This window comes from Syngnathus scovelli, chromosome 3 (assembly GCF_024217435.2).
Source record: "Syngnathus scovelli strain Florida chromosome 3, RoL_Ssco_1.2, whole genome shotgun sequence".
NCBI classification, from domain to species: Eukaryota; Metazoa; Chordata; class Actinopteri; order Syngnathiformes; family Syngnathidae; genus Syngnathus; species Syngnathus scovelli.
Window position 1 is genome coordinate 3876179 of NC_090849.1, and position 11390 is coordinate 3887568.

At 42.5% G+C, this 11390-nt stretch overlaps 1 long non-coding RNA gene across 1 annotated transcript; it reads left to right on the forward strand.

Annotated features, from left to right (window-relative positions):
• The first annotated feature begins 9036 nt into the window (after nt 1–9036).
• Nucleotides 9037–9700, forward strand: LOC125993681 (uncharacterized). The gene is made up of 3 exons (XR_007490384.2): nt 9037–9166; nt 9266–9344; nt 9482–9700. It is a non-coding gene; the product is annotated as an uncharacterized lncRNA (long non-coding RNA).
• Nucleotides 9701–11390: the final 1690 nt, after the last annotated feature.

The window sequence follows — 11390 nt, forward strand, 5'->3', positions numbered from 1 at the left end:
GCTGGTACCTTCTAGAAGTGCGGTGGTGATGCAGCGCTTTGTATCTCCCACCTTTATTCCATCAACACGTCTTCGTCGGAAGCACAAGGGATGTGAGATGGCTTTACTCACTTCGAGAGTCACTGGAGCTGGTGTGACAACAGAACTTTTTGCCACTATTGTGAATGGCCTGGAGATGTTGTAACAGGGATGGGTGGCCAGTTGTGCATCGGTAATTCCTGACCGTTTCAGTCCTTCGAGGGGATTAAACCCAAAAGCCCTTAGTAATGCGAAACACCATCCATTTTTCTCTGGCATCGGTCGGGCATGTAGGACGGGCTGTTGACTTGATCGTGGCATTATGGAACATACGTAACATTCAGTTTGGTTGGATGCTTTGGCCAATATTGACACACACTGGTACCACATGTTGTCTGCATGTGGTATATCTGGGTTTATCGTTATATACTTTGTCAACAGTTCGCTCGTCATTCTCTTGATTCGGGTGGGAGTTCCCCTTTCCCCTTGGGGACCCTGGACACTCCATGTCGTCGGCAAGCATGCTACAGCCACAGCACAGACAAGCACTCCTCTGAGTGCCATTTTCCGTTCAGTTTCAAAGAGCCACCTGAACCCCCAGGGAGCTGAATGGTCAGGATTCTTAGATCTTCACCGGTTTGAGACTGATGCCAAACTATAATTGGCACTCCCTTTGTAGCCAGACTTCGTCCTGACCGGGGCCTAGGGGCCAAGCACTCTCTGCAGCTTACAGTGGCTGAGATGTATCCAGCTGGGTCTTTCTGCAATCTTGACAGCGGTGGGTGTGGCGAGTAGGACTTGGAATGGTCCCTCCCACCGGGGTGAAGACCACGTCTTTCTCTTGATTACTTTGATGAAGACCCAGTCGCCTGGTTTCGCAGAGTCATCCTGTGGGGATAAAGGAGTGGAGGGCAGTAAATTTGCATTTGAGACTTCTTTCATTTGCATGGTTTTGATGATGTAGTCAGCTAAAGTTAGCTCTTCTGTGGCTATGTCTAGATCATGTGAGAACAGAGGGAGCCTGTATGCTCTGCCATGAATGATCTCATAAGGGGTTAAACCCTTGCTACAGGGCGGAATCCTCATATAGAGTTTTACCAAATCTAGACATTCGGGCCATGGTCTTCCTGTTTCTGCCATGCATTTGGTTAGTCTATTTTTAATTGTTCCATTTGTCCTTTCAATAAGGCCAGCGCTCGATGGATGATAGGAACAATGCTTTTTTAATGTAATCTGCAAATGCTCAGCCATTTTGTTAATGACTGAATTGACAAAATGTGGCCCATTGTCGATGTAAATGGTCTCTGGGATGCCATAGCTGGGAATGATGGTCTTGCAGATAGCCTTTGCTACTGTTATAGCATCTGCATTTTTTGCTGGGATTATTTCTGTCCACCTTGAAAAGGAATCGATTAGGACTAAACAGTATTTGTACAGTCCACACCTGTTTAGTTCTATGAAGTCCATATGCAACATTTGAAACGGGTATGTTGGTTCCGGGAATTTTCCTCTTTTTGGCCTTACGTTCCCTTGTGGATTATTTCTTATGCATACTTCACATGCTCTACAAAAAAGTTTTGAGTACAAATTGAAACCATATGTTGTAAAGTGTTGTGATATTAGCTCCTGCATCCCCCCTGTCGACACATGAGTACTTCCATGTGTCGAAATCACAGCTGCTTTAAAAAGGGATTTAGGGAGAACAGGCTTATCATTTACAACGTATATGTCTTTGTCTGTCAGTTGTGCACCTTTAGCTATCCACATTTTCTGTTCCTGTTTAGGGGCTAAATGTTGCATATCATGCAGAATCTGTGTATTTATTAGTTCCTCCTTATCTGATGGCAATCTCAGAAATAGATCTGAGGTTGTGCATGTGTTATTTGTTTTCCTGTTGAAGTTATCATTCCACGCCTTTCCCATTGTTTTGCAAAATAAAACACTGTTGAAAATGCATACTGGCTGTCTGTGTATACAGTCAGGTCTTGTCCATCTGCTAGAGTGCATGCTCTGGTCAGTGCAATGATTTCAGCTGCTTGGGCTGAGAAATGCGAAGGAAGTGTTGCCGCTTCCATCACTGTATCTGGGTTTTCCACTACAGCATAACCTGTCTGCGTTTTTCCTATTGGTGTTCTTGAGCAAGATCCATCTACAAACCACGTTTTACCTGAGGTGAGTGGTGTGTCTGACAGATCTAATCTGGGTAGCTGCAGTTGTTCAGTTTCCTTTACACAATTATGAGGTATACCATCATTTGGTGTAGGGAGTAAAGTAGCTGGATTTAATATAGTGCAGCCTTTAATGGTTATGTGTGGCTGTGACAGCAACAGAGCTGTATAGGACAAATGCCTGGCTGGAGACAGCATATTCATTTTACTTTGAAGTAGCAACACATCAACAGCATGCGGTACAAACAGGTCTGTGGGATAGAACAGGATAACATCTGCTGACGATTCTACTGCCATTGCGGCGGCACATATAGCCTGAACACATGGTGGCAAAGCTCTAGCTACAGGGTCAAGTCTTTTGGAATAGAAAGCTATTGGTAGCCATTTCATACCGTGTTGTTGAGTCAGCACTGATGTCATAAACCCATCTTTACAGTCCACTGTTTGCATAAACCTTTTGCTGTAGTCAGGTAGGATCAAATTTGTTGTTTGAACCAATGCCATTTTCAATTTTGTGAATGCTTCTTCTGCTTCTGGTGTCCATGTGATTTTATCTTTGAGTGCTAATAGCTGTCCATGAGCTACCTCTATCAGTGGTTGAGCCATTTCAGCATAGAATGGAACCCATGCTCTGCAGTAATTACATAGTCCTAAGAAAGACATGAGTTGTTTCTTTGTGACAGGTCGTGGTGTGTCTAATATAGCTTGTTTCCTGCCCTGTTGTACTGCTATTCCCTTTGCTGAGAGTGTATGACCAAGATAATTCATTTCTGGTTTTACCCATTGTAACTTCTGTTTGACGACTTTATTTCCTGTCTGGCCTAGGTGTTGCAGAAGGCGGAGGGAATCCTGTCTGCATGCTTCCTTTGTTTCTGAAGCAATTAAAATATCATCAACATAGACCAGTACTTGGCTCTCAGATGAAGGTGTGAAACCAGCCATACAGTTCATGATAGCCTGTGTGAAAATGGTTGGGCTATCGGTAAAACCTTGTGGTAATCTGGTATAGGTGTACCCCTGACCCTTATAGGTGAATGCGAACCAATATTGAGAATCATCAGCAACAGGAATAGAGAAAAATGCATTACTTAAATCAATCACTGTAAAATGAGTCCTATTTGGCTGTAATGGATTTAGTAATGTGTGCGGATCAGGAACATTTGGTGCTCTGGTCTGCACTGCATCATTTACAGCTCTCAAATCCTGGATCATTCTCCACTTTGATGCCTCTGCTTTTTGAACTGGGAATATAGGTGTATTACATGGAGAGTCATTACATTTCCTAATTATTCCTGCTTTTAATAGGTCTTTAATGACTGGTTCAATGCCTATAGAAGCTTCAGGCTTCAGAGGATACTGTTTTACTCTGGGTCTGTAAGAAGATATCGGTTTAATTTCCACAGGTGTAATGGCTGTAATCAGACCAACATCCGTCGGGCCCGTGGCCCACACAACAGGATCTACATTCTTCAAATCTTTTTCATCCTCTTCTGAAAATGCAATTGTTGCTGTCTGTCATTCTAGGGCATGGATTTGTGGGGTAGCTGTGAATAACATGCAAAATTTATGTCTATACATGTCACAGCTTGGGCTGTACTCACAACTTGGAGCTTCCCATCCCGTTTCACAGGGCTTATAATCAGTTGCTGTGACAGCTATTTTTAGCTTCGGACCTGTGTCTTTCCACTGAATATGTTCTGGTTTCAAAAGTGACATGTGGGGCAATGACCCTCCTCTATACATGTTTTTTAGATTTGTAGGTAAGATTACTGTGGCACCTGCAAATGATCTGTGATCAGAATATATATAGTCAATGGACACTGGAACGGAGGGCTGGTTTAGGAACTCCTCACTATATTCACTATCTGTACATGGTGAAACTTTCATTGTGACATGTAATTTGGTGTACTGCATTTCATCTTGTAAATCAGAAATGGTGGACTTTGCAAATTTGATCAGATCTGCAGTTTCTCGGTCACAGAGGGAGTGTGGGAAATCAAGTGAATAGTAAACGGCTTCATCATCCTCTGTGAGTAAGAGGTGTGGCACTCTGGCTGCTGTCATCCCATCTTTTAGTGGGAACACAGCTATGCCCAGGGCTGACATTAAGTCCCTTCCCAGGAGATTTACAGGACAGTGTGGTGAATAGACAACTGGTGCTGAAATCACGCTGCTTGTTTCTGGATCTTTAACCTTTAGTGGTAGGGTCATGTGTTCCAAGTATGTCTGACCATTAGCTGTTTTGACCCAAATTGACTGTTTTCCAGTGGTCAGGCCCTTAACTTTGTGTCTTAAAACTGATGTACAGGCGCCAGAATCACACAAAAAGGTTACTTTTTGTTCATTAACAATTAAATCTATTAATGTTTTTTTCTTTTAAGTGACTCTATGATTCGACTGCTGTAAAAACATCCATGCCTGTCTTCAACATTTAGTCATGCGCTCTGTTCGGTCCTTTTTTCTTTTTAGGACATTCTTTGGCCCAGTGGCTTTTTTCTCCACAATGCCAGCAGGCATTGGGGTCGCCAGACCAGTGGGGAGGATTTTTGGATGCTGATCCTCTACCTCTCCCCCTGAAATTTCCTCTGCGTCCACCTCGGCCTCGATAGGGCAGGTGGTTCTGATAGAAGAATTCTGATTCTTCCACGCAGTCCGAGTCCGCCCAAAACACTCCAGCTGACCCTGTTGGAGTTTTAGGTTTCTTTACAATTTTAGCAGGATGTCTAGCCCATTGCATTACAGTGGAAACACCAGCTGTGTCTACCTCTACATTGTGTTTCTGAATCCATTCACTGATTTTGGATTCCATTCCATTTAAAAGGGCATTTTTTAATTGTTGTTGGTAGGGGCCTGCGTCTTGGTCGTCTGAGGGAATTCCACTGTGAACTCTAAATTCTTTTTCAAATCTCACCCTAAAGTCATCAACATCCTCACCCAATTTTTTGTTTTATCCCTGCCAAACGTCCATAATCAGCTCTTCTCCTAAATGTTGTTCTACATCGGTCCCATAAAGCGTTTAATTGAGCCAAATATGGACCTCTTAATTGTCCATCATTTGGGTATTGGAAAACTTCCCCTTGATTAGTTCTACCTGTGTAATCTCCCCTCACTTTTCCCCATAAACGAGGGATGGAGCACTGGAAAGCTTCTCCTGCCTCCCTACCATTTAATCTATATGAGTGTATTACTCCTTCCATGTCTCTGATCCAGGATTCTACATCCTCTTGTGGATCAGGGATTCCCTCAACAGCTTCTCTGCACTCTCTGTTTGACCAAGGTCGAAACACGTACATGTGTTGATTATTTGGTCCGTCGGCATTTGGATTAGGGACCTGAATCATGGGATAATTACCCATTATCGGGTCGTCACCTTCCTCGTCTGAGTATTTGTCGCGTGTTAGTTCAGTCATTTTGTCTGGGACAGCCTGCGGCTGGACTGTCATTCGTCTTGTCTTTTGTCTAGTGTGCTGAGAAACCGGAGAATAGGGTGGGGGCACACTGGGTTCAGCTCTAGCTGCGGCCTGTAATTCCCTCGTGGGATATAGACTGGAATGCTCAGGTTGTGCTTGAACTGCTTTTCCATTCACTCCGTCAAGTCGTTGTGGTGCCACGTCATTTTGTCTCTGTCTTTGTCGTCCTTGTCCTTCATTGTCCTCTGGTTTGACAAAACAAATTGTACCGGTCATTTTATTTTGCTGTGCTTTTCGGTCCTCTCTAGCTTTTAGTCCAGCTATGCGTCGTTTTTCAGCCTCTTTTAACCATAACTTCGCACATCCCAATTCTTTTTCCTTTTCTTCTTTTTTCTTTCCTTTTTTCATAATCACACTAGCCTCAAGTTTGGCAACTACATTTTTCCACTGATCTACTTTAAGGTGACCAGTCACACCATACTTTTTGTTCCATTTTGTCAACCATTCGATACTGTCTGGAAACTTATTTAACATATACTTTTCATCTCCTGATACCTTGTTGGTAACACTTTGACGGCCCCCCATTTTAATCAATTTGGTCCAACTGTCAAATCCTACGGATTTCTAAAGTTGGAATGTTTCTTTAGTGGGATAACAACCTTCTGTGGTAATTCCTGTTTCGACCAGTTTACTGGTGAGGAATTCTTGCCTGTGCTTCCACAGAAATCCGTTATTTCTTCCCACTATGTTACATGCAGCACAATACCGAGTGATACGTGCTACCATTCACACCACGGAATTTTCTTAACACAACGAGGTGTATTTACGTCCACAAGTACATCTGTAGACCGAATTCCTATTATTTGGAATTCACAACAAGGACTCCGCCGCCCTTACCCGGGTACCCTTTTTCTGGGGACTGAAATACCCCAACCACGCGGCCAACGAAGAGATCTCACCGAGTCTCCGAGAGATTCCTCTTGAAGATCCCGTCAATCGTCACCGCCGAGAGGTGCTGAACTGGACTTCGCCGGCCTGGTGGATGAACGTCGCTCCCCAGGACTTTCTTCAGGCGTCCTTTGACCCCTGCTGTGCACGGATTCGGCGTCTTCAACACTCCTCGGATCAGCGAGCAGATTTTCAGGAATCCCGGACGAGCCCCCAAAAATGTTGGGTTGACACCATTTATCTGAAATCAATCTCAGAGACGGTAGGTCTTTTTGGCTTAGCGTTTTCTTCTGCGCAGAAGGACGCACCCCAGACACACACAGCAAGTGTGGCTGAGATCCGTGCTCTTCTCGAGTTTAGCCGTGCCTTTTATTGAGAAAGAAACAATTGGGCAAGTGTACATGATCGGTTCGGTTCCCAGACAGGAAGAACATTCCATATTTAAATCTCATTACCACAGAACAAAGGGGATACTCTTATGGACGGAGCAGTATGGACGTCTCATGACCATTAGCTTAACAAAGACGTAGTCTTAGTGCCCCTGGGAATACATCACTGTGCCGTACTCATGACTTCAACTTAAATAAGACCTTTGTCTGCTTCAGCCATCCCATGACAATCTCATGATCTGTACATGTCTAGCTAACTGTGGGGCTTATTGTATAGCGCGGCTAATGACTCCAGTCATTAGTCGGCCATATGCCCCCAAGTCATTATCACGAGGCCAGATGGTCACATACTGCGGAGAATCTTGCACACAAAAGTAGTTACATAGAATCCAATGATAAAGAGTATATTTCTCCCAACACCAAGCCTGGAGAAAAGAGGAGCATTGCTGTCCGGGGTGGTAACTGCACTGAACAGAACTTGAAGGCCCTGCAGCGCATAGTGAATACGGCTGGTAAGATTATTGGTGCTTCTCTCCCCTCCCTAAAGGACATTTACACCTCCCATCTCGCCCGCAAGGCAACCTCGATTGCGAGAGATGTGAGTCACCCGGCTCACTCTTTGTTTGACCTTCTGCCCTCTGGGAAGAGGTACAGGAGCCTGCGGTCCCACACCACCAGACTCGCCAACAGCTTCTTTCTCCAGGCTGTTAAGACCCTGAACTCGCTACCCCCTTCTGCGTAGTGTGCGGCACTGTTGTGCTTTTTCTGGAATGTCTGCTGTACGCGCAATTTTTGCTCCTCTTATTTATTTATTTATTTATTTATTTATTTATCTATTTATCTATTTATTGTGTTATTTATTCATTATTTATTCAGCACGCTGTTGTTATACTTGTTTACTTGTTTGTCTGTTGTGGGCCATGTCTTGTCACCGTGGGATAGGGGGGAACGAAATTTTGGTTTCTTTGTGTGTCTTTGGCATGTGGAGAAATTGACAATAAAGCTGACTTTGACTTTGATCTGTATTAAGAACTGAACGGACTCCACGAGGTACAGATTGATTTTTGAGTTATTCTTGATTGTAGAAGTAGTCACAATTGTCTTGCATTATCTTTGGAAATTGATCTGTTATTGGTGGTTTGAATATACTTATGTCTGCTTAGCTACCGTCAAGCATATGCAAAAAGCGTATGTCGTAATTGCAATCTTGAATATGGAACTTCCATTTATAACATGTCATTTGCCTTGACTTTCAAATGTCAAAGTGCAAAATAAAACCCAGGAGGTTTACCCTGTACATTCTCATCATTTGGATAACAACTTGTAGAACAAGCAATTTTATCAGTACTATTTTATAATAACGTGACTGGATATGTACAACAGCCAAATTGAATTGAGGACTTTTTTTCTTGTATATCAAGCAAAAAAGTTACTGAAAAGTCAGTAACTTTGACAGTACAGCAATTAAACCAAACGGAACCCTACAGATTCCATTTGTAAGCACCGCATTCAAAGGCACCGACAGAATGTCATCTTTTTTTTTTTCAAACAGGGCAAAGTTTATCATTGACAAATGGTTCATCTGAATCTTGCAGCTAACACTTGCTTCATTCTTTAACAGCTAAGAAGTGAGTGTGAAAAGCCCATCACAGGGAAAAGTAAGAGTTTCTTTTTTGTAGGCATTAGTCATTTAAAAAGAGGTCATAGCTGCAGTAATTTAAGTGAGTATTCTATTTCTATTTCTCTACATTCTCATATTTTCTGAAGGTCATCATGGAGCCCCTTCTGGCAATCCATGGGCTGAAGAGACTCAACTCTCATTCATAATTTGACGCGGAGAGTGGACGGTTGCCCATAATTGATCTGGAGAGTTTAGACTTGATGTTCAAGGAAATAAATGACAAACAGGATGCAAAAATGAAAGACAGAATGATTAAGCTTGGAATTGGTTAGTCAAAATTTTTGATGTTGTGATCCCCCCTTCACTCTTGATAGCTTACAAATGGAACCTGTAGGGTTCCGTTTGGTTTAATCGCTGTACTGTTAAAGTTACTGACTTTTCAGTAACTTTTTGCTTGATTTACAAGAAAAGAAGTTCTCAATTCAATTTTGTCTACTCTTAATTCCACTCTTCTGAGACACTGTTCATAATGCCTTGTATACAGATTGTAAAGCAGTCTTGTGGTGGGAGGGGCTGATTTGAAGACCTGCATGTTTCCAAGACCATGGACAGGTATTAGTTTGACACTTGTACTGTAGATTAGAAAAGACAACAGTGAAGGCTTACAATGTGGTGGCTGCTCTCAATGTTGACATTTTTTTTCTGTTGTAGATTTTACACAAATGACAATATACATGGTGGTGAAACTTGTGCAAAGAGGGCGCATAAGAAAACTACTCTGATAGTGCTGGTAAATAAAAAAAACTTGTCTGCTTGTTCCTGTGCGATTGCTTTATGTTCAAAATGTGCGACTGACATGACACACATCAAGGAAAAACTATTTTACAGTTTTTTTGTTTTTTTTCCATATTCATATTTCTTTTACAGAGTAATCCCAAGGTCTACAATGGGTGGTGCCTGATGTCCATCGAGTTCATCTTTGTAGAAGCTGTTGGCGACATGCACAGAGGCCACGGATGATGAAACAAGGACCGCAATGGCTTTAAAATTAAAACAGGGTCCAGGCTATCAAAACCCCACAAGAGAGTGATGTTTATATTGTTTCCCCCTTGTGTTTCGCCAAGTTGGTTGTTTTGTTTGGTTGATATGTCCTACATAAAATATGTATACAGTATATATTCTAACTTTGTAGTTTTGTTCTATTAAAATGGTCCCCATTTGTTAATGTATGTATATTTTTGCATTTTTAAACATGATTTAAAAACATTGCACATTTATATTTGTGATGGTTGGATAATGTTTGAAAATTTTATATATAATATTTAGGTTCAATTATTGTTTTGGTTAATTTTAAATCAAAAGGTTGATATCAATGTCCGATGTTGAGCCAGGAACAACAAAGATGTGGAGTATAGAGTTGGTTCTTTATTGGCAAGATCTTGGGTTGTTTGATGGCGGCCAATGCACGAGGCACGGCAGCAGATGAAACAACAGCTTCCTTCTTCAGGTCAGCTTCTTTTATACTGCCCGTAAAGGCGGGAACTTGTCACATGACCGTTTGATACCTGAGTGTGGGGGGGCGTCACCCCCCTGTGTGTGCGCGTGGACCTATGTGTGTGTGTCCATACCGTTGTGTGTGTTGTATTCATGTTCTGATTGAGCAGTTATGTTTATATAAACTAAGGAAAAGAATTTCATAATAAGAACATTAAAATGTCCATGATATTGTCTAACCCAGGGGTCACCAACCTTTCTTAAACCGAGACCTACTTCCTGGGTACTGATTAAGCCAAAGGGCTACCAGTTTGCTACACACACACTACTGAAATAGCCAATTTGCTCAATTTGGCTTTCACTATGTGTTATTATTGTCATTTCCAGTTCACGTGTAAGTTTAACAAGAATATCAAAAATACAGTGAAACCTTGGTTTTTGACCACAATCCGTTCGAAAAGGCGGTTCGAGAAGCGAATCGGTCGAATTCCGAATCTACTTTTCCCATTACAAATAATGGAAAAAAATTTATCCGTTTCAAGACAAAAAAACCCACCTTTATTAAGCATTTTTTCATTTGCGCTTATTTGCCTGGTTGCGCAACTGCAGCGCACCGCCGAACGCACAACCGTAGCGCGTCGCCCACCGCACAACTGCACCACGCTGGTCGCATTATTGTGCCAGAGCCGTCGCTGAAATTTAGAAAATATTTTTAAAGTCCTGATGTCCTTTCCTAAATTTAAGTGGACCTAAGTGCGCAGGGAGCTTAATTTTGTCCGATCGCGCAAGTGCAGCGCACCGCCGAACGCGCAACAGTAGGGCGTCGCCGACCGCGCAACTGCACCGCGCTGGTCGCATTATTGTGACAGAGCCGTCGCTAAAATTTAGTAAATATTTTTAAAGTTCTGATGTACTTTCCAAAATTTGTGGACCTCAGTGCGCAAGGACCTTAATTTAGTCCGATCGCGCAACCGTTGCTTTAAGAGCGTCTTTGTGTTTTAGGATGGCTTTACTGCTCCCACTTGCTTTCTTTGGAGGTATGAATAGGGGTTATATAAACCTCAAAGTAACGAAAATACAATAACAACGGAGTCAGTCGGTATCCGGGCCGCGCGGTCGGGTTTTCTCGGGTCGGGTTGACACTCTGATGAAGACGGAAGAAACCGCCGAAACATGTCAGGTAATGAACCTAAAACAATTTGTTTGATATAAAAGAAACCAGTGAAGTGATAAGTATGACTGTTACTGAAACCTATTTTTATATTTAAAAATGTAAATTTTCACACCCTGGACCATCACTAATCAAATGCATTTTCACAACATCCTGGAACTCCTCAAAGGT